At 36.4% G+C, this 23,444-nt stretch overlaps 2 long non-coding RNA genes across 3 annotated transcripts in view; one reads left to right on the plus strand and one right to left on the minus strand.

Moving 5' to 3' along the window:
* Nucleotides 1-2,164: 2,164 nt before the first annotated feature.
* LOC129254658 (uncharacterized) overlaps nt 2,165-23,444 on the minus strand; it is a 35,404-nt gene continuing 14,124 nt past the window's right edge. Inside the window, exons 2-4 of one of the 2 annotated variants that reach the window (XR_010296174.1) lie at nt 12,814-12,956; nt 5,847-5,934; nt 2,165-4,755 (exon numbers count right to left, since the gene is read on the minus strand). This is a non-coding gene — a long non-coding RNA (uncharacterized LOC129254658). Of the gene's footprint in view, nt 4,756-5,846; nt 5,935-6,235; nt 7,026-12,813; nt 12,957-23,444 lie in introns of those variants that run through there. The other variant, XR_010296173.1, reaches the window with a different exon arrangement.
* On the plus strand, nt 5,386-15,178 carry LOC129274514 (uncharacterized). The gene is made up of 4 exons (XR_008585899.2): nt 5,386-7,211; nt 11,134-11,187; nt 12,032-12,559; nt 12,972-15,178. It is a non-coding gene; the product is annotated as an uncharacterized LOC129274514 (long non-coding RNA).

Genomic DNA, 23,444 nt, shown 5'->3' on the forward strand with positions numbered 1-23,444 from the left:
CCTTGTTGGTGGTGACTGGTTCATTGGTAATGCATTCAAATTTTCTTTTAAAGGTACCGCCACCATTGCATTAACCTGTATAATTCTGTCACAAAAAGAAAGTTGACCCTATTCAAAGAGAATGAAAAGTTAGTGCCATTTTTTTTCGTATGGGGGGGGGGGCAATTTTTTAAGCAAAAAAAATGATTGTAGAAAAGAAAATGTGCTTAGGAATTGTACCTGTTAATGCAGTTAAGGCATCAAAATTACATGGATCAATTAAATAATGAAATACTAACACCAATGGGATGCATATAATTGAGCTGATCAGAAAATGGGGAAAGTATATTCATGCAGATGCATATCTTTACAAATTTTTTGTCATTTGTCATGAATGTTGCATTTTAATGATTTTATATTAAATCACAATGGAATTTGAACAAGGAAATTATCTTTGGTCCAACATCTGTTAACAATGTTTTACTGGAAACCAAAGAGCCGAAACATTCTTAACAAGTATAGTATATCAGGACCTTCAGTCTAGATACTTCTAGGACACGTTCCTACAGGGAAAATTTCTGGATTACAGCACAAATGAAAAACAAGAAAATAATATCCATAGCAAAGTGAATGAGCCGGGCAATAAGGCAAATCAAATGAGCTTCCTTCTATGATGGCTTGAATATTTGAAGCCCTGTGTATTCCTCAACTGTGTGCGGGTGATGTAGCCCCGACAAAGGATATGGATATATATATATATATATATATATATATATATATATATATATATATATATATATATATATATATATATATATATATATATATATATATATATATATAATGACTATACGAAACTGCAGTTACTGAAAAGTGCTCAACTACATGTACATATAGGAGCTTCATGTAGTATAGTAATAGGGTGGAGTGAGTTGCTTAGATTTTAGTTGTACAGACTGTTTCCCCCTGAGGGTTCATCAGCAACTAAATCAAATTTAATGTTGAACTAAAGTACAGTTAAAGAGAACAATAACTCCAGTGCAGTCAAGCAAACAAACAAAAGACACAATGTAAGGGGGATAAATGACTACTGTTCACTGTAGTCATTTATCCCCCTTACATTGTGTCTTTTGTTTGTTTGCTTGACTGCACTGGAGTTATTGTTCTCTTTAACTGTACTTTAGTTCAACATTAAATTTGATTTAGTTGCTGATGAACCCTCAGGGGGAAAAAGTCTGTACAACTAAAATCTAAGCAACTCGCTCCACCCTATTACTATACTATATATATATATATATATATATATATATATATATATATATATATATACATGGGTTTTCAATTTGTATTTGGTGATATACCATCAAACCTAATGTGACCTTTGAGTTTAGGAAAACAATTACTTGGTCATATCTTAAAGTGCATGTTATTCCACTTGGCTCCTGCAATCTAGATTCCTTTGGTGCAGAATCCATGGATACAAACTGCACAGCATCAACAAGAAGAAATACTTCTTCCTGAATATTTTGCAGGGGCAGTTGAAGGACTTTAAAAGTGTGTGTGTGGGGGGGGGGGGTAAATACACGTAAAACCACAATTTGATGGGAATTTTCACATTATTGTACGTTTACCCAAAAAAAGTGCAGGGGGGGGGGAGGGCACCGTTCTGTGAGAATAAAGTTAAACTGTTTATGGCAACTGTGCTACATGACAAGCCCTATCTCTGCTCTACAGACAAGTTTTTAATTTAGGTATGAAGTTAAATTGATTGCATTGGCCAATAAATGCCAAAGGGAATACATGCACTTGAACCATTCTTCTGTATATGATTCCCATATGAAAATTTCGCAGGAGTACATCATTCGCAGAGAGCCCCACTAAATACAAATCCATGGGAGAAACCTTACCAAAATAAAAACAATAGGGGGGGGGGGGCAGATGTCCTTTAACTCTACCTTCCCACACTTGTACTTAAACATGTTCAAAACTGGCACATTAAATATACAAACGAGGCCTACCTGCAACTCCAAGAACACACAGAAATCTTGAAAAAATTGTTGCTATTAAGCCTAGTTGCTATGAATGTCGTAGAATTTGTCATAAGTCAATATCACACCTATAAGCCTACTTCAAATATATGATCAAATGATACAATTGAATAACACAAAGAACAATGTAATACATATAACAGAGCAATATGAAATAATTATTTGCAACAGAAAGTTATCTTGTTTATCTGCTCACAACAGAACACAGTATGTAGATTTATTGTACTGTGTATAGGCTAAACATGCATGATGAATCACCAATAACAAAAACAGTCAAAAGAACTTATATCTAAGAAAAGCATGCAATTCTAGCTCCATACATGTACTAAACTCCAAGGAGTATTACCAAAATATTCTTGGGGATGAGTTATTTTATTCAAATTCATTTTTTAAAGTTAAGCCAAATACATGTACTGCCTTTGTACTAGCAGCAATATCCCTTGAACTTTTTGACAAATATGAGACGATAGAATCAAACTTTTCATGTTGAAAACCAGTTTATTGTGATTACAGTATGCTAAATGAAATTCTTAGAAAATTATGACCTGTATATAGAGAGAAAAGTGTTGCACAAGTTTAACATTGCAGGCTCAATTTACCTGCTCACTTTAAACTCAAATCATACCAGCTTGGAATAATTCTTTTCTTCACCATAAAATCACGGAAACAAATAGTAAAAGTAAGAACCTGCCATGTAAACAAAAATTACATCTTTTAGCTTCCCATACATTTGCCTACAGAGCTAGCATACAAGTGTATGAAATTCTTGGTAGATTCTTTTTAAAAGTTAAAGGCATAGCTTAACATAATGACCAAATTACGGCCCCGACTTACAAAGAGTTACTATTGATCTGATCAATCTGAAGTATATGGAAATCCATCAACTTTTGCCATTATTTCTTCTTCAGGAAATTTGCACAATGTCCTTGTAAACAAAGAGATGCACACTAATTTTTTTTGAAGAAAACTATAAAAATATACACATCTAGAAAATATTTTGAACAAACATGTCATTTATTTGTTGACGTTGCTGGCTTTCCATAGTTGTGGTTGATTGGATCAATTGTAACTCTTTGTAAGACAGGGCCCTGAACTTTACGGTCCCATTTCTCAATTGAGTCTGTGAGGAGTATCAAAATAAAGTCCTGAAAATTTACACCCGAAAATTATTATTTAGTGCTTCACATAAAGTGAAATATATATTAATGGAAACATCTGTGTTCTAAAACTTCTAGTAAGGAGATGTACTAAATGCATGATTTTTCGGCACACATATCTCGATTGGGTTTTTTTTCTTCCTGTGTATCCATATGAACACTATTATACTATATACAACATAAATCAAAGATTAGTGTTTTTTTAATAAAACCTTTGTAATGTTAGCTTTTAAACAAATATATGTCACAGCCTCCATTAATGAACTTGTGAGTCATCATGCCAACACAAAAGAAAAATAATCTCAACTGTTTTATCATCCTGAAGACCAACTCTTACTCAATTTACTTTAAAACTGATGAAAAACTACAAAGATATATTTTCTATATACTCAAACAAAAAACTAAAGAAATTCATAATATATATTACAGGTGTGCAAAAAATAATCGAATTTTTTGCCACTATTGCAAGTGAAAATAAATTAGGTCAAATCATTGAGAAACTGAAGGCATACCTCACCTGAATTTCATACTTTAATAATTCTTTTTCAGAGAGAGTGTAAAAATTACCGTCCTTTGTTTCCCCCAAATGACTGTCACTACTATACTATGTACTACATATGGACAGATGAAAATTATGTTAACGTATTTTGACATTTTATTAATCATTCACATTCAAATAAGTTAATGTTACAATATTGGAACATATTGCTAAGGATCTGCACTACTTGCATAATCTACTAAGGTGCAGTGTTTGCTACTTTGCAAGAAACTAAAACTCAATTTTTACATCTAAAAATATACTTTTCTTTGTACATTTATGGGAAACTACATGTTATGGCACTGAAATAAGTCAAAGGATGCTCTTTGTGGAACCTGAAGTCCCTCGAGACAGGCACAATTTGTTTACATCATATGGCCAATACTCTACAGGTAGTACAGGAACCACCTTAAATTCTGAAGGTATATGTCTATGTTTATCACAATTTCATATTCTACTGCACGTTTTTGCAATAAAAATACACTTACCAATTTTTATGACAAGCAAGAGCTGTGAATGATTTTAAAAGTGTTCTTGGAATTTCGGAAAGCCTCAAGTAACTTTGTAACTTACATTATAAGCACATCACTCTGATTTAAATAATGAAAACTGTAATAATATCAACTCGGCCAGAGTAAATCCATGGAACTATGTTCAGAAAGAAATTTTGCAAAACAGAATATGTGAAGCAGGGAACAATGGAAATTCAATTCAGTTCTTGTAATGTTTGTGTTTAAATTGTGGAAGAAATTGCGCCACGTGATTTGGAATGAAATTATGTAATTAATGCACCCAGGAAGAGTGCACACAAAAACATATGTACGTATAAGTTACATGTACAGTATGCTAATGGTCTGAACTGCTGAACTTATGTTCAAATAGCTTCTATATTCCTTTTATAGACCTGAACCATGTTTATACATGTATCAACTCGGGCACAGTTGTATTAGTTAATGTGGCGAGTTTGGAGACTGATGAGATGCTATTCATAGGCCATGTTTTCCCAGGGAAGTCTTTTAAGTTTGGCACATTCCTGTAATAGAAAAAAAAACAAGACACAGGAATTATGGAAATATACAACAGGACGTTGAAAGTAAAGGGAAAAAAATTGCAGTAGCTAGTAGGCCAATGAATGCCATGGCATGGCAGTCAACTCTGCATAGGTCAACCTTCATTACAAAAGTCAAGACAATTTTGGAGACTACATTAAGCAAAAGAAGTGTTATTAATATGACAAATTTCTCCTTAGGTCAAACATGTTTTGGTGGTCCCAAGATAATTGATTTAGGCAGTTATCTGTATGTAGGTCCATGTACAGTATTTTTGAGTAGCCATCAGGACAAATTCATGTAGAATAACATTAACAATGAAATGACAGATCATGAGAGTATTCATATTTTTGGGGTAATTTTTCAATGGTTCAATTTTGATACTAATAGTACTATTTTAATAGAGACTCATCTGTCTAAAATCTGAGCACCCCAGCCTTTAATTATGATATAAGTTAGTCAGCCTCAATCGCAATCTGCATTATTCCAGATCATAATAACTGCAAATCATGTTCATTTTCCACGTCGAATAGTTCTGTGTAGCAGACACACCACGAGCTCAGGTGCACTGCAATGCTAGTTGGCTATTTAGCGAGGGCCGAGTGTGCATTGGCAGCGACAACGTTTGGTAATTTTGCACGCTCACAATGTCGAAACAGTAAACAGATTGTAATGGTCAAGACGTCAATTCTGCAAGTAATGTTGAATAAATTGCTATCAGACATGTCGGACATTATTACTTAGATCGAATCGCGACAATTATTTGTGTTATTTAATCCAAAGATTTTGTGAATTACGATAGAACTTGAGGTCGTGTAAACCCGGACACCACCCCAATCGCATGAGAAATCACAGACGTTGTATGTGTACCGTGCAACTGTATGCATGCACTGCGAGTGATCGTGAACGGAAGAACTTTGCCTTGGCTACACCGTGTAGTAATGTCGGTTTACATTCACGAGATTTTCTCGGGGCAGCAATGACCAAATGTAAAGATTCCCTTGCAAAATTAATGACAGAATCATTTTTTATCCTATTAAAACACTGTATACGTTTAAATGAGCGTTTTACGTACCAAAACAGTCGGATCACTTCAGCTCGCATTTGTCGCACTTGCTTGAGTATCACCTCACCTTTGTCCGATGACCGGTTAACAGCGAAAGCTATACAGGCAAAACATTGCGCAAACAATTAATACTTGGAAAATAAGACATAATCAACGTGACTTTGTGACATAATTATTCATCATTTTTCGAAAACCAATGACAGGGTGGTTTATAATGGTCTGTGGCTGTTTTCAACATTGTTTATATATAAAACACTTGGTTTTTAATTATTGTCTCGCGGAAGAACATTAATACATTTGGATGGGCGTGCTGGCGTACGTGATTGGACAAAATTGAGTTCCTTTAAAAATGTCGGTGAATGTATGGGGATGCGTGACTAGCTGACACTCATCTTGACCTTATTTCATCTGACGCCATGTTGAAAGTTGGAGCTGAGTTGCATGCAGTACAAGCGTGGCATATATCTAGTTCTGATTTCCGTTTCACCCTGCATGTCAGTTAGACATTTCACAGTTTACCAGCAATGCAGTCGACTTGATGAGAAGGAAAATCTTCACCGGGTTGCATGTCAACTTCGACGTAACTGCACTTCGCCACGTGTGGACTTTGCACTGTCTTTGGCATACGGTAATTCTCAACGCATGTGAAGTTAGATGATCGTGTGAGATCTACACGCTTTTCACTGTAGACCGACTTACATCAACGGCACGTCCCATGCTTTATTTCGTTGTGGAATTTTGAGAACGTCACCGGCCGGGAAGTCACTCGTTGATCATAGTTATAGGCCTATTTATATCATCTCCATATATTAGGAGAATGGCTTGAGAATCATAAGTTAGAGAAATCTCAGTAGACTGAACTGAAAACACACGACATATCTTTATGTACAGCTCTGAGATGGGTTCAGAAGTATCCAAAACTTGTTTTTAAAGGTGATTCCACTCGAGACCAACAGGACCCTACTTGTATACCCGCTGTTCAACACACCTGATGACCCTGTTTGAATTCTGGCGTACTCCCAATCGGACCGGGCAATCGGATGATCTTTTAGAGAGCAATTACACTGCAGTGAGAGGGAATATTGAAAACACATTGTATTCTGCTTCAGAATAAACGCAACTCTGATCTGCCGATTTTTTTCCTTCACAGATTCTCCGTATATCTTGGCATCAGGCCATGTATTGTTCAGCATAAAAAGAAATAAGACCAAGACGTGTCATACTCAGAAAGGATTTGTCACGCGGTGGCAATCACGTGTAAGCAGACAAAGCCTAAATTGCATCAGAAAAGGAACTGGCGTACGATATGGCAACCACAGCATACAACTCTCTGAGTCGTGCTGGCTTAACCTTCGAGTATCTGCATACAAACTCGTGAGTTCATTTTGTAGGATACATGACTTATAGGCATGTTTGACCTAAATTTCTTGGGCAAAGGTAATTGCAGTTGGCGAACTTCTCCTTTCGGTGAAGTTGGTTTAGACCCAGAACAGAATTTTGAGGACCCCATCAGGTCCATTTTTACATTCCTGAGCAATTTATATTGACCTGCACTATGACACTTTTATAACAATGTTAGCTAGGAGAATAGATCGAATCAAATAATTTAGAGTTGATACTGACTGTATTATTATCCGTATATTGCCTATAGGCCTACACTGAGCTTAGCTATATTTGGTACCTTATTTTAATGATGCGGTCATAGGCCTGCAGCTATAGGTCAGGACCTCTGACACTGGGTCTTCATTTGGATTTTAACATAAGTTGGATGAAAGGTTTCTCTTTTTTGATAATTCCTATTGCTGGGTACCTACAATGAGTGGCACTTACTTGTCTCGCCACTATGTCCTACTTAGCTGTCTGAAATGTGTCACAGGGCATGGCTGTATGCAGAAATTTCTTACTTGAGGGGGCTGGATGTACAGACTTTTGAATCAAGGGAGGCAGGATCGAGCGAAGCGACCGAGTTTCATTGGGGCGCTTTTTGCATTTGTAAAGTGAAAATGAAGTACTTCGTGCATACTTATGGTGAATTTGGTGAAAATTTTCAATTAAAAATGTAGGCCTAAGTATTTTAGTAAGTTTTCAATACTTCTGCCCCCCCCCCCCGCTAACTAGCTATGACCGTGAGTGCAAGGGGGATGCGCTTGGCGAATGATCAAGAAGAAAAAAGAAGAATATGTTCAGGACAAAAGAAAGAAAAGGAAAGAAAACGGGTGTGAAATGATGTTATATTAATTTACTTGAGGAAAATAAAAAGGAAAGTAAGAGGGTGCGATATGATGTTATTTTCCAAATATTGTTTAAATTCTATCAAAAATTCAAAATATTGGATTTTCATTTTGAATCGAGACTTATTTTCTGGCACCATGTGCCTCTCAAAATTTGTGGCTCATTACGCCACAGCTTGATTGCTACTTTTTGTACAATTACCAAAGAAGTACAGTATATGAATATATATATTGAAGAAACAAATCGGTTAAGGTTGATTAATTTGGGGTAAGTAGACGTATTGGCCAGTCCCACAAGTTCTCAGTAATAACTGAGTTTGGGAGTTTGGATTTGGTCAAAGATCAATCTATCCCTTTTTTTTTAAATAGATTTTAATTCGTGCGTTGAATTTTCACTAGTACTATTATGCCTCGGGTCGAGTTCTAAAATTATGAAGCCTATACCACAAAGGTTTTAAACCAGTGTACCCATGTGATTATCGTTGGATCGATTGTTAAGAAGAAGCAACACAATATTTTCTCAGGGCCGCGGAACGGTTTTGAAGGGGGGAGGGCTGGCCATGCAAAAAACACAATCAGATGGTCATTTTTGCGTTTTTGTAACACAGTTTAGGGAAAAAAGTGGGGGCTGAAGGCCTGAAGCCCACCCAGCCCCCACCCGGTTCCACGGCCCCTGGTTCATATTTATATACATGTACATTTATTGAAGATGATAACTTGATGACTACACTCTAGATGTAGATAACTCTGCGAACTGATGTAGTTCAGAACCCTTTTTGTAAGTCCGGTCAAGACTACAGCTGTTGGTCAGCCTTGAGCCAATGACCAAAATGAATATGTACGTCATAAAACTTAGTGAATTGGGGAATGGGCCAGGTAGTGAGAAGGGGTAATGTAGTGAATAAGAAACCCATAAAAATGATAGTGCGTCAGAGGTTTAGCTGGAAGAAGAATGAGTAATACTTTCAAAAAAAGTTATAAATGGTTAACATACAGTTTCCTGTATATACTTCCTGTACAAGTCTTGATTAGGTATTGATATAGTATTGAATATGTGACATAGCCTATATAGGTATTATCATTTTCTTATCTTATGATTGAGCTCTGAAACCCGAACAATCCTGCTGTTCATTTGATGTTCGGTCACTTCGGTGCCGCCCTTCTCTATGGGGGAAAACAAAGAACATGATATTGAACACATAGTAATTGAACGCATGATTATGCCTAGATATATATGAAGACCAAGGCCAAACCAAATTTTCTATACATTTTGAATTTGTATCCACGTGTGACAGTGAGATAATACTAAAATAAGAGATGACAATCCTGATTAATGTTGATAACAGATATTTGTAAGCCTATTCGCAGATAATGAAGCTCATATATTTTTCTCGAATGAGGAATTACCTTTCCCGTTTTTCATTGGGATGAGCACAACACTTAAATGTAAATGTTGCATAAGTTTTCCCGACATATAGCGTCCTGTGGTATTCAAATTCGAAGAAAGTAAGACATGGCATATATATTAGAATCGGAAAGTTTGTTGTTTTTCTTGTATCCACTTTTGGCACATTGACTAATATTTGGGCTACTGTCAATTAATGATTATGAATACTTCATTACTCTTTTAAGTGGATTTGATAAAATTGATAATGTAAAGGATAATATGCTTACATGTATGTCAGTGAATTTGAAAATCACCTTGGTGGTTTACTGCTCGTTTGCAGCATGTTATAATTGCGAATTGATATATGCCTTCGTCTCATAAACTCGTTCACACGTTAAGACTCTAGAAGAGCAGGATTATCCACTCATTCTACTGCATTTGTTGTTGTTGAGAAAATCGGGTTCAGTGTGGGGAACAGGAACCATTTAGAAGATATTTAAATTTGTCAAGGTCAAGTTATTAAAAGGGGGGGGGGGGTTAAAGATATGTTCAACTGCGCAGTGAGTAGAAAAGTAATCCATTTTTTTCAACAATTTCATTTTCCTGAATTGACTTTAAATATTAACAACTTGATAAATCACTGTTAAAGTTAACAAATTTATTCCCCCAAAATGTTGGCAACTTTTACTGTTGTCCCAGTTGAATGATTCCTTAATCTAAAATAAAAATGGTTGCTTTGAAGAGACCATACGTGATATATGTAAATGATTATGCACAAGCCTGAATGTGCTGCTTTTCGTGACTGTAACTTAAGTGTGAAGCATATTTATTTACCCATTTCACCCATTTTCAGTTGTATGTCGTAAATGATATCAATGGATAGATGAAGAGTTAACATTTTACGTTAGGTTTAATTTGATTATTAGATTTGTCAGCCCTCTAAGTCTATCGAGCTCTGAATTTGGAATGGATTATCTTTATTTTGACACCAATATGTATAAAGGAATCCTTTTCTTCACCCAAATCATGAACTAATTTTCATATTAGTATCGGTATTTTGACCCACCATGCCTGCACAGAAATGAATTGCAATCTTCAGAAATTGTAAACATCGACATGAACAATCATTGTTGGATATCAAAACACGTGTTTAGGGTCAGTTTATGGGACCTACTAATTATGTTTGTTATTGTAATTGATCGATAACGGAAATATGACTGTATGAAGAATAATTTCCCGAAAGTATTAATGAAGCACTACTGTGTTGAATGCAATCTGTATTAAATCTGAGTGTAGGTCGGTTAGGTCCTCCATCTTTGATGCATGTCGGGATAGGCTTATGTAGAATTATACAGAGACATCCGATTCTCACGAATATACATACATGTATGTATGTTGTAAATCTTGAAGGATGGGCAAACCACTTTTTACGACCATCGCAATCTGACTCTATCAAATAGGGCTAGAAGTCGGAAGGGAATTTGAATCGGAAAACTATATAGCCGTTAAGAGAAAATTAAGGGTTACATGAGATTTTGTAATACATCTGCATATATTTTAGGGGTAAGAATAAGAACTACTTGTATATTCAGGTGGAAGTGATCTGTCATGAAACATGTTTGTCAACTATTAATTCTTTGGATGAAGTGATTTTCAAGTACTTTCTTTATCTTTTCAGAACAACTCACGAGTTTTTATTTGGAGCTCTTGCAGAACTTCTTGACAATGCCAGGTAAAAGTTGTTAATGGTTATTTAACTGAATTATAATAATGAATCAGACATTGATTTGACCCAAAGGAAAGAAGACCGGGAAATACATGTAATATAGTACAATGTTTTATTTTCAGGTTCGTTCTGGCAAAACATCGTTCCTGGCACACCCTCTTGAAGTAGCCTATATAGCAATTAAGCTCATTTACATAGAAGCAATAAAATTGGTTCTGAATACAGCAATATGAAGTTCATGGCTTCTAGATACAGCAACTATAAGTTCATGTATAGAAGCAATAAAATTTCTTTTGTGTATTTAGTGTATGTAAGTGCAATTGATTTTAGATGTAAAATGTAACCAGTCGTGATATATTCCTTTCGGATTCGCAAAAAAAAAAGTATTGCAAACGCATCGCGAATGTTTGCTGCATCAAAAAAAATTGTTTTTGTGTGCTGTTTTAAAACGGACAATGATAATTCTGTTCGCAAACGTTCAACGCACAGTTTTCGCAGTAGGTCGATTTTATGTGGGACCCATGTAGATACTTCTATTACTAGCATTTGCCTTTTTTTAAGCGAGACAATTGCTTATACGACTTTTTCACAAACGCCAGTATCTGTGCCTGGGAAAAGTATATTCGCAAGGAAAATTTGAATGAATTATGTATTATGTTCATAATTTCTCTGTGACAGAAATTGCTAAAAGAATTAACTGACACCTATAAGGAACAGTTTGATACATTTTTCTATCTGTCAAAATCCCAAATTCGCTTCATTCGCCACTCGGTGAGATACCCTCTTTAAACTTGGTACTAGAAAATTTCTTACGATACCGTCACATGCAATGACTTTTCTTTCTTTTCAGGGACGCAGAAGCAAGTCGTATGGATGTGTACACAGGTAAATAATCTAAAAAGGAGAACGTATATAGGCTGATTGGCCAGCACCATCCAAATGTCCGTAAAAACACCCATCCCTCCCCCACGTTGAACATAAAATGGTTTCATAACTTTGAAAGTATAGTCCTCATTGACACAAGGAAAAATTTATTTACAACAATGACTTTCTCCAGTGAAGAATTAGGCTTGAGGAAATGGTTTTGCAATTGGTTACTGAAAATAGTATATTAACACAAAGTAACACATTACAAGTACCTGAAAAATAGAATATAAGACAGTGGTCATTTAGATATCATAAGGAATTTGTTCAAAGAGGTCTGGTATTAACCGAGGCGTATTTTGAAGATTTGGAGGGAAGGGATGTCTGAATATAAAGCGGTAGGGAGTTGAAAAGTTTGGTTCCAATATAAGAGAAAGAACGTTTTATTTGTTTTCAAGTTTTTGATTTAGGCAGGTAAAATAGGTTGATAACAACATGTCGAGTAGGGTAAATGGTATGACGGTAAGTTATATGAAGATGAAAATCAATTTATAAACTAAAACGCAATATTTGTAATTAAATCCTGTGTGTATAGATTGACATTAACGGTTGGGGTATAATAATCGGCGTTTAATATGAACGAGGGGGCATATTTATTTTGACATTGTAATGGCGTATTCAGCCAACATGGGCCAACATGAAAGCTATGGATTTAGCTCATTTGTCAATGAAGTAATAAACAGGCATGGCATTTGTTATTCTAAATACCTTGATATTCTAATTAAGATGCAGCTGCATTTTGAAGCTCCTTGGTTCGAATCTCCATGGTTGCGTCCCTTGGTCAAAGAAATGCCCTCACTTTCAGTGCGTCTTTGGTACGAAGTTCATGCATCGAACTTACAGCTTCGTTTCTACAAAAAAAGGAGAGATAAAGTCCACCGGATGACAGAAAAAAATCAATGGGAATCATATGTGCGTTACTGTGTCTTTGCATAATTTTTTTTTTAAAGTGTATAGCACAAAATTTCATAAAGTAGCCATATAAATCAGTACCAAATAAGAATGAGAAGGCCTGCATGCGAGCGCGTTTGCACTGGTAAACATCAGTCATGTAATTACGCCTGTAGTTCATGCACATAATAAGCTGGATAAGTGTGATGTTTAGAATAATATTGCAGTTCAAATTGTGTTATGTGACGAGATGCAGAGATGCATTATGAGACAGGGGCATTGCTGGGACCGACCGCCGCCCCTAATGATTCTCCAGTGGTGAAAAATAAGACAAAATGACGGAATTCTAGCCATGAAAAGAGGAAGAAAAATGAAACAGGTATCAAATGATATCTTTAATTCTTTATATTGATTTTATCATGTTACTCATGTTACTTTTCTTGGTAGGATGGTAGTGGGTTTGGATTCCTGCCATGCGTATTTTCCGTTAGCAAGAACTTTGATCTATGTTGTGATGCACTCGACCCCGGTGAGGTGGATGGGTAACCGGTAGAATTTATACCTTAACTTTAGCGCCTATTTGGCGGCCCAGCTGCAGTCGTGATATTGAAGTGCAATGGAGTATATGCATAGTAACTGCGCTTTATAATTGGACATATATTATTATTATTGCAATTATGAGTGATTACGTCAACTCTAGGTCTTCTTTCTACCCTCCCCCATATACCCATGGTGCAACCACTGGCTTGTAAGCCTTTAAAGTGGGAAAAGAATGCTGTCTGAGTGTGTTTGTGTGTGTGAGAGATGGGCTTGGTCTTTTATACTCAAAACAGAATTAGCACCCCTGCAGGTTGACCACGCAGATCAACATACTGGTTATGCTACTTTTATATCTATTGCACTTTGTGTTATCTCTTTTGTTAAAGTTATATCAGTGCGTAGAGGTATTACTCCATTGGCCATGGAATGATATGATAGAAGGTAAAACAATTACTTTCATGTTTCACCGAACACTGACAATCTTTGTCCGGAGTGACATACTGGATTGCGCCCCAATGAAGGAAATGACACATTAAAAGCAATTGTCCGAATTGTGTATTCACAATCTAATATGTCAAATGAATGGCTTTTTGCATTCTTGAATTCCTTGAACATATCTTGTAATTTGGTTTTGGTTTATTGAAGACCAGTTCAATGAATTACCCTCTAGATTACCATAATATGTATCACTATCATATAGTTTTTCCCTAATATGAATACCCTCTAAATCTGTTTAGAGTTCAGAAATTCATTTTTTTATGAGGATGAATTCAACTTGTGTATACCTGTGTGTAAAAAAAATTATGATTGTCTCGACTCCTGAATGTGATTATCCTAACTCTCTATATGTTGCACATTTTATATATATTTATTTGTGTTAAATCTGTTGGTTTAGCCATTTTCATTTATGTATATGGACCAGCATATACCCCCTCTGAATGAGTTATATAGTGTTCATCGCTTCGTTTTGTTGCAATTAATATTTTTTTCACTGATCATATATATAATAACTTAATGTTGTACATCACGAATATCAATTCTATTGATTCATTGCTTATCTTTAATTCGTAAATTGTCAAAATGAAAAGCAGTTATGTACGTAGTTAAGTTCTCTGTTTAAATTTCAGTACAGACATTTACATATAGTGTAGTTTATCACTCAAAATGTATCCATGGCGTAAACATAAATGATGAGTTATTTAGGCGTGTTTGTAGAATTTAAGAATCGAAATGAACTTGATATGCGAGGAGTACATCTCTCCAAGAGAATGAAGGCCTACGGATTTAAGAAGGCTCCACATGCACGAAACTGTCCACCAGGTAAAGAATGGAAATCATGAGCATATCAACACCCAGGACAAGTTAGCGTCAACCGAAGCCCCGTGGAGAAGCATTCTTGGAGAACCTGTTTTGCAGAATGATTTGAAAGGAGTATCAGCAGTATAGCTTGCATCAAATGAAATGGATGCAAGCTTAAATTTTAGTGATACGTTGAGCATCGGCGGGTTAACGTACGGTACAACGTCTGATTATTATATTAAATGCAGTCCACCTTTAGGTGCCTTGCTTTATAGTCTGGTGTAGTATTTGTACAGTGTCTTCTAAATAAAAATCTGCAAACTTGCTATGTGCAGCTAAACGTCCATGCTCCTCCTGTCAGCGAAGTATGATATTCTAGCTGTTCATCTTTCTTGAATAGAGTTAGATCTATAAAGGTGATGTTGGCTAGTCCATCCGGCTTGGAGTTCCATAACCAGATTGAATAAGGCGATATCGACACCAGACGGTCAACCAAGAAACGAAACCTAAAGTAGAAGCAGATTTGGGGCAAGCTCTAGCGGACCTTGAGAGCTGTGGAAGTCAACGCATGCTAGGAATAGGATGAGCAAGTCGTATAAACAGAGGTGTAGTGGATGGTTGTTTCTTCTATAAATGTGTCTATTTGATGTTTATTAGATGGGGTAATATAGAATGCTCCAGCAAGGATGTGCTTGCCCATATTGCACGTCTATTTCAATACGGCATTAGCCAATTGGTGAGCATGTCATTTTACCCCGTTTCTTTCAAATGGGCATATCTTGACATGCATTTTGTCAAACGCACGTAATTTATCCTGTGGGTTATCCTCTCTATGTGAGTGAAAAAGGTGCTTCATACTAAATTTCGTATAGAAGCTCCGTTATTGTGAGGGGAAGGAGATGCGTTTATCCAGCACAAGGAGTGAGGTATACTCTATGGTGCTATGGCTTTTGTCCTTGTAAACTGTTGCTCTGCTCTTAGGTCTTATTCAGAGCGCCAAGACTTTAATTGGCCGGTCATTGTCGCAGTTGACTGGATGTGACTTGTAATTATAACATAACTTCTAATATTAGCATTTGACTCTAAACGGCACATTCATGATGGTGATTCATCTCGGGTCACTACACAAGTCCTGACCAGTGGAGGGTAAAATATCTGGCATCGGGTTTAAAAGACTCCAGATCTTTGACAGTGCATGGCTCTGAGGAGGGGGCAGACTAAAAAGGTGTTGCAGCGTCTGATTCCCCCACAGTCGCAGGCAGACGTGTCTCCATCCGTGCTGTAGCCTCATTTCTGCATAAGGACTTTGCACCGTCCTGTTCCGGACCGTAGGCGACCAAGACATAGCCAGGTTGGCCGTTCCGCACTTGAACCTGGAGGGAGTGATTCGCTAGGTCCGTAGGGGAGCTTGTGCGTCACAGACTGGAGGTGGTCGACCATAGGGTAACCCTTTGTTTGTGAGCAGAGCCATCGAGGGATTCAGTCGATTTAAGGAAGCTACGTCTAGATGTGATTCTCTTTTGGCAGGTTCAGAGTTAGAGAGAGGATGAAGAGGGTTACCTTCCCGCTTGATTTTTTCCACCTGTGCTGACACCTCTCTTCTGATGTGTGGAGGGGCAATGCCACACAGTATATAGGTAAAGATCATCTACTCTGCAGGCAGCGTTCAAGACTGGATCAATCTTTGCAGCATGGGATGATTTACACCAGACGGGGGCTGCATACTTAGCAGTTGAGTAGCATACTGCAAGAGCTGTCGTCCGGATAGCTTTTGCATGTGCTCCCCATTTCGTGTTGGCAAGCTTAGATCTTCAAGATGCTGTTCCTTGCTTTGACTTCAGACTTTGTCTTGGCAACATGTTCTTTTAATGGAACGGTCGAGGGTGACGCCGAGGTAGATTGGCTTGCTGGTGTGTTCCAACCATTTTCCACACCATCTCAACCTCCAATTCCGGTCTGTATCTCTGTTCTGAAAGTGGGTTTTCTCTGGATTCGCCCGGAGATGATTTACAGCCTAGTAAGGAGTCAGGCCTGCCATAGCATCGGTGAGTGCTTGATGATGATGATGATGATAGGCATCGATCATTGTGTGTGTGGGTGGGTGTGTGTAATTATATTTTTCTAGACATGTATCAGATATGATTATTTAGGTCTGGGACCTTTGACATCTCTATATCCGAAAGACGTTACCCAGTTATCGGAGAGCCTTGATCTCTGCCTACATTTCGTAACTCGATCCCTTCCCCTCATGTGGGTTGGATTGCAGGCGCACGCCGTGCAACGCTCAGTACAAAGAGCATTTGCATGCCGCCACATTGCAAGGCGCCATACCCTTTTAAAAAGTTCGCATTCAAATATGATCTTGCTTGCGGGAAAGTTCGAGTCTTGAGTAAAGCTTTAAATTGTCTCATGATTTCGCGAAGAGATTGTGGGATGGAGTTCCATTTGCGACGAGCAAGGGGGAAATGCTCATAATATCCATATACGTTCGTCAATTCCGTTCTACAGATTCTGTATATTATTTTTGTGTTAATGAATCTGGGTTATTTAATGTCGGGCCACCAAATAACGGGACACAACCACTAAATGTTGGTGTGGAGCATGGCAGTAGTCTATTGGCATCTGGAAAGTATTATGCCAGATGATCGAATGTAAGGTTTTAGAACCTATCGATTGGTGATTATACATATCTTGGATCCGATCATGAATGCCTATTTGAAACTCAGTATAGCAGAAACTTTGAATTGAATAAATCGTGCTCTTTTAGAAGGTCTTTCAATGCAGGGTGGATTTTCAGTTGATCATGAACAGAGGGGGAAATACGTGTAGAAGCATGAGGCTCAGATCAATAAGAAATCCGCTTGCCAAAGTGTCGCTGTTGGCCTAAGGAGTTAACGTGCACTATGAACGAGTAGCGGGTAACTAAAAGGAAAATTTAGTTACTGAGATGAAAGCTTCGAATATGTGCATAATGGAATAGGTTTTTCTTTTTTACTTTAATTTATACACAGGCAAATCCAGGTAGGTGCCCCCCCCCCCCCCCTATTGGCGGAGCAAAAACAAATTAAAAAGGGGGAAAGCGCAAAGGAAAAAGGAAAGTGAGGAGGGGGAAAAAAGAGAGTAGGAAAAATAAGAGGAAGACAGTGGAAGACTTGGTAAAAATAAATAAAAAAAATCTTTCCTGTCACTGTATACAATTCTCGTTCGATGATATACATATCTTGCTCAATATGCTGATATGGAGCTTCAAATATCAAGTTTTGAAGTCAATGTACAAGACATATTTCAGCTCGGACATTGAGCTTTCATTTTGTCAGATTTGCGAATTGCTTTTAAAAAAAGTGCTCTGTACAATGTCCGTTTTATGGTCTGAATATCGAACGAATTTCGAGCTCTCAATGCCTTCATTGGGCATAAATAAGATAATTTTCATGAAATCCTAATAATAAAAATTTCCCTTTTTCGGAATGAAATATTGACAAGTTTCATCTCGTGCTTAGGAAGAGGAATAGGAAGATAATCATCATTTTCATAATTATGGAAAAGTGTCCTTAGAATGTCCTGGTCCTAGGTCAAAATAATGGAAAAAATTTATCTCGCGTTTTGCGCTCGCATCATTTATTAAGTGGGGTCCATATGCACTTCACAATTTTTCTACACATTCTTGTAATAGTGCTTAAATAAAAATATTGACCCTTTTCATATCGGAATATCAAATATTTTCAGCTCGCGCTTCGCACTTGCATTATTAAATTCCATGATTACAAAAACCCTGGAATTTAGAATGCCCACATTCTAGGTCTAAGTCCGAAACACGCGCACGCATGTTTATTGAGATACCAGCTGGTCCTGGTCCAGCACTGTGGCGTTGGGTTAGTAGTGTGTATGGCATGTTAAGAGTTAAACATGTTTAAAATATTCAGTTTCAGATTTAAAAAAAAAATTCTGCTCGCGCTTCGCGCTCGCATTATGGATGTAAGAAGATGCTCAATTATATATTTACACATCTTGTTCAGAAGCACAAACATTGCCCAGAATGTTCAATTTTCAGGACAAAATACATGATATTTCCAATCGGGAAAATATAGATTTAAAAAATTACCCCCCCCCCCCCATATGGCGAAAGCTGAATTCACGCCTGGTTAAAACTTATTTTCTGTTCTGTCTTATTGTAAACCGCCTCGATATAATATAACCAGCTTCAAGGAACGTAGCTTGCATGATTCTTTTCTTGACTATAGTACTAATACATATTAGTCCAGGATAGAAGAGGCATAACCTTGTTTTTTTCATAAATACAATATTTTTTTATGGTTTCTTGTCAATTCGAGGGTGCTGATTACGAATCTGAATGATGCCACTCGTTGGCAAAATATGCATATTACCCATGAAAATCATAAAATTGCCAGCAAATTGGTTATAGAATGTATGTAATTGTGTTGCAGGAGTGCCTTACTCTCTGAAAAAAAAAAAAATTTTAACAAAAAAACATTTTCTTGGTATTCAAAATGGCCGCCACAGACCTCTGTATACCCTATTATGTACAATATGAATAGGGAAAATTATTTTTTCACAAATATGATCACTAAACTGCAAGTAATTGTGATCTATGGACGAAGTAATATATGAAAATCATCAATGCTAACATGATATATATATTATTTTTATGGCAAAGGGGCCAACAAAAATCGCAAGAGTGAGCACTATAGTGCATATATTATTGAGAGAAACGAGTGGAATACTGACTAAAACACATTGCTAACGAAATATATTATTTAATATGCCATGTATGTGATAAATGCTGTATTTTGATATTCAAAATGGCCGCCAAAGGCCCTAACAGTATTATGTACAATGAGAAAGAGCACCAAAGAAATCACAAGAGTGAACACTGAAGTGCATTTATTTGTGATGAATAAATGGGATACTGTCTAAAAACATAATTTTTAACGAAATATATCATTCAGGTTTACAGTTTGTGTTTAATATTGTATTTTTACTTTCAAAATGGCCGCCATAGACATTGATTGGATTATGTACAATGCGAACTAGGAAATAAATTTTCACACGAGTGAGCACCATAAATGCACGTAATTGCGATCTATGAGTAAAATGTTGTCTGAAATCATAATTTCCAACAAGATATATCATTTCTTCTGCCAAGTAGGTGATAAATACTGTATTTTGAAAGTCAAAATGGCCGCAACAGGCCCCAACAGTATTATGTACAATGTGAAAGGGGGCAAATGATTTTAACAGATTTTGGCTTTGCTTGACTAAATGGTGTTGTATGAGTGAAATATTGTCTGAAAACATGATTACTGACGAAAAATATCATATCATCTAAAGTTTAGGTAATAAATGTTATATTTGAAATTCTAAATGGCCGCCATATGCCCTTTTGTGAAAATGATCTGTCCTCATTCAAATTGTACAATACAATAAGGGCCCATGGTGGCCATTTTCCATTTCAGAATGCAGCATTTATCACCTTAAATGCACCAGATATGATATACCTCGTCAGGAACCATGGTTTTAGACAATATTTCACTCTTACATCACAATTATATGCAATACTTCTAGTCAAGCAAAGCCAAATTCTGTCAAAATTATATGTCCCAAATTACAATGTACATGATACTTTCAGGACCTATGGCAGCCATTTTGAATTTCAAAGTGCAGCATTTATTACCTCCATGACCAATATGTGATGTATTTATTATAAATCATGTTTAAGACAATATTATTACTCATACATCACAGTTACATGTATTTTATGATTCTCACTCTTGTAAAAAGTAGATTCCTATACGTATGTAACATAATTCAGTTAGGGCTTGTATCAGCTATTTTGAATGTGAAAATACAGTATTTATCACTTACATGGCAGAAGAAATGCTTTATTTCATAAAAAATCATGTTATCAAATAATGTTTTATCATACAACAGGATTTTATGGATTTCATAGTCAAGTGTATCAAATTTCTTACAAAATTACATGTCCCCATTTACATTTTGTAGATAATACTGTGAGGGCCTATAGGGGCCATTTTGAATTTCACAATACAGCATTTATCTCATGCATGACAAAATAAATTATATGTTTCGTTAGAAAGTATGTTTTCATACATCATTTTACTCGGTGATCACAATTACATATATTTTATAGTTCCTACTTTTGTGAAAATTAATATCTTCAATCGCATAGTGCATAATGTATAATGGGCCTATGGCGGCCATTTTGAATGTCAAAAAGCAATATTTATCACATATATTGCTTTCATATTTCGTTAAAAACTATGTTTCTAGCCAGTATTCCACTCGCATATCTTAATACTATAGTACTATGCATTTTAGTACTCACTCTTGTGAATTTATTTTGTCCCCATTAACAGTGTACATCATACTGTCAGGGCATTTGGTGGCTTTTTGAATATTAAAATGCATCTTTTATTACATACATGACATAACAAATGATACATTTCGTTAGCAATCATGTTTTCGTCCACTATTTCACTAAAACTCACAATTACTTGCATTTAGTGCTCACTTTTGTGAAATTTAGTTTTCTCCATTGATATTGTACATAATATGGAATACAGGGGTCTATGGCGGCCATTTTGAATATCTAGAAAATATTTTTTTGGCAAAAATCGTTTTTTTCAGAGAGTATTTCACTCCTGCAACACAAATACATACATTTTATAACCAATGTGCAGGCAATTTTATGATTTTTATGGGTAATTTGCATATTTTGGCGGCCATATTGGATTTTGCCAATTTGCGGAAAATGCTCAAGGTTACACGAGTGGCATCATTCAGATTCGTAATAATTGACCAGAAACCATCAAAAAATATTGTATATATGAAAAAACAAGGTTTGGTCAATTTTCTATGGGGCCTATCCTGGACTAGTAAGAGAAAGAAAAGGAAAGGGAATGAAATGAGGTGCAAGAAAAGTGAATGGAATAAAGCGCAAGGAAGAATTAGGAAATACAAAAATGTCAGGTCACATTTTGAAAATAATGTCTTGGTTCGCTTCGAGCTTTCATTGAGATACGCATCCTGTTCATGAGTACAAAAAGTGCTTATATAGGTTTAAATATCCATAAAAAATAAGCAGTTCGTGCTCCCATTGTTTATTTAGTGAGATACGTATCCTCTTCAATTTCCCTTCATGTCAAATAGTGCATTTAAACTTTCCCTTTTCGGGTCTGTATACACGTATAACAAAATTTCAGCTCGCTTTTCGCGCTCGCATTATTTCTGCTGTGAAATACACGCATCCTGCCTACATATATTCCAGATCTGAATATCAAAACTTATAGCTCGCGCTGCTCCTTCGCATTATTTTGAGATACGTATCCACTTCATTAATTCTTACACACATTCCTCAAAATGTTAATTTTTCCAGGTATATATCACAATTTCAGTTCGCCGCGTTTCGTGTTCGCATTATTTCTGTAGTGAGATACGCATCCTGTACGTGAATTCCTATTCATTCGTATTCGCTGCGCTTTCGTATTGTTTTTAAAGTGGTCTTCACGTAATCCTTCCAACATTCCTTGAAATATCACCTTATTTCAGGTCAGTATAGAAATTCCTGTTCGAATCCGCGCTGATAGTGAATGAGGTATCTTACGATTTTTTCTACATTGTCAAACTGTACATTTTCGGGTCAGTATTTAACAAATCCGCCGCTACTTCGCGCTCGCGTTATTTTACCTTTTTTCTTCATTTTTTTTTACTGAGATACGCATCCCATGTTTTGAATTCCTACAAACATTCTTGAAAACGTCTCCCTTTTTAGGTCAGTATATCAAACTCGTCTTCATAAATAAGATTTTGCGTTTTTTTTACAAAACGTATATAATCCAGGATTGATAGCGCCTGGTGCCACTGAGACTTGGTTTACCTTTGAAACTGATAGGAACTCGTTTCTCATATACACAACAAAAAAAGTAAGTCCCCCTTAAACAAACATCCATAATTTCCGAACCACTGAGAATTTTAAATATATTTTTACATGAGCGTGTATGTAATTTTTTGAGCTACCCTCTTAGCAGGGGCGGAAATCTCTCCCAAAAGGTAGGGGGGACACAGGGGCGGATCCAGCCTTCGCCAATAGGAGGGGGGGGGGCGGAAATTTGTTTCAGCCATATTTTCCCCGATCGGCAGCTCGAAGATGATTTGTTTGTTTCTTTGAAGGGGTAGTCCTCATTAGTCACTTCTTAGCTTTATTCTCATAAATTCATATACATGTATAATATCATAATCCTTATTTATATGATGCGAGCGCGAGCTAATTTTTTGGAAATTTTATGTATTTTTTCCTAAAATTGGAACATTGTGGGCAATGTTTGTTATCCTAAAAAAAAATACTACGAACGCAAAGCGCGAGCAGAAATGAACTGATGGAAAAGATACCTATTAAAGACTGCGTGCAGTTAACATTAAACAATCAAATAATGCGAGCGCGGAGCGCGACCTGATTTTTTTTTACATTTTCACCTAAAGAATATAAATTCTAAGCGCTTTTTGTAACTCGAGCAGAATAGGTATATAAGTAGACAATTGATGCGAGCGCGAAGCGCGAGCGGAAAATTTCG

This window comes from Lytechinus pictus, chromosome 2 (assembly GCF_037042905.1).
Source record: "Lytechinus pictus isolate F3 Inbred chromosome 2, Lp3.0, whole genome shotgun sequence".
NCBI classification, from domain to species: Eukaryota; Metazoa; Echinodermata; class Echinoidea; order Temnopleuroida; family Toxopneustidae; genus Lytechinus; species Lytechinus pictus.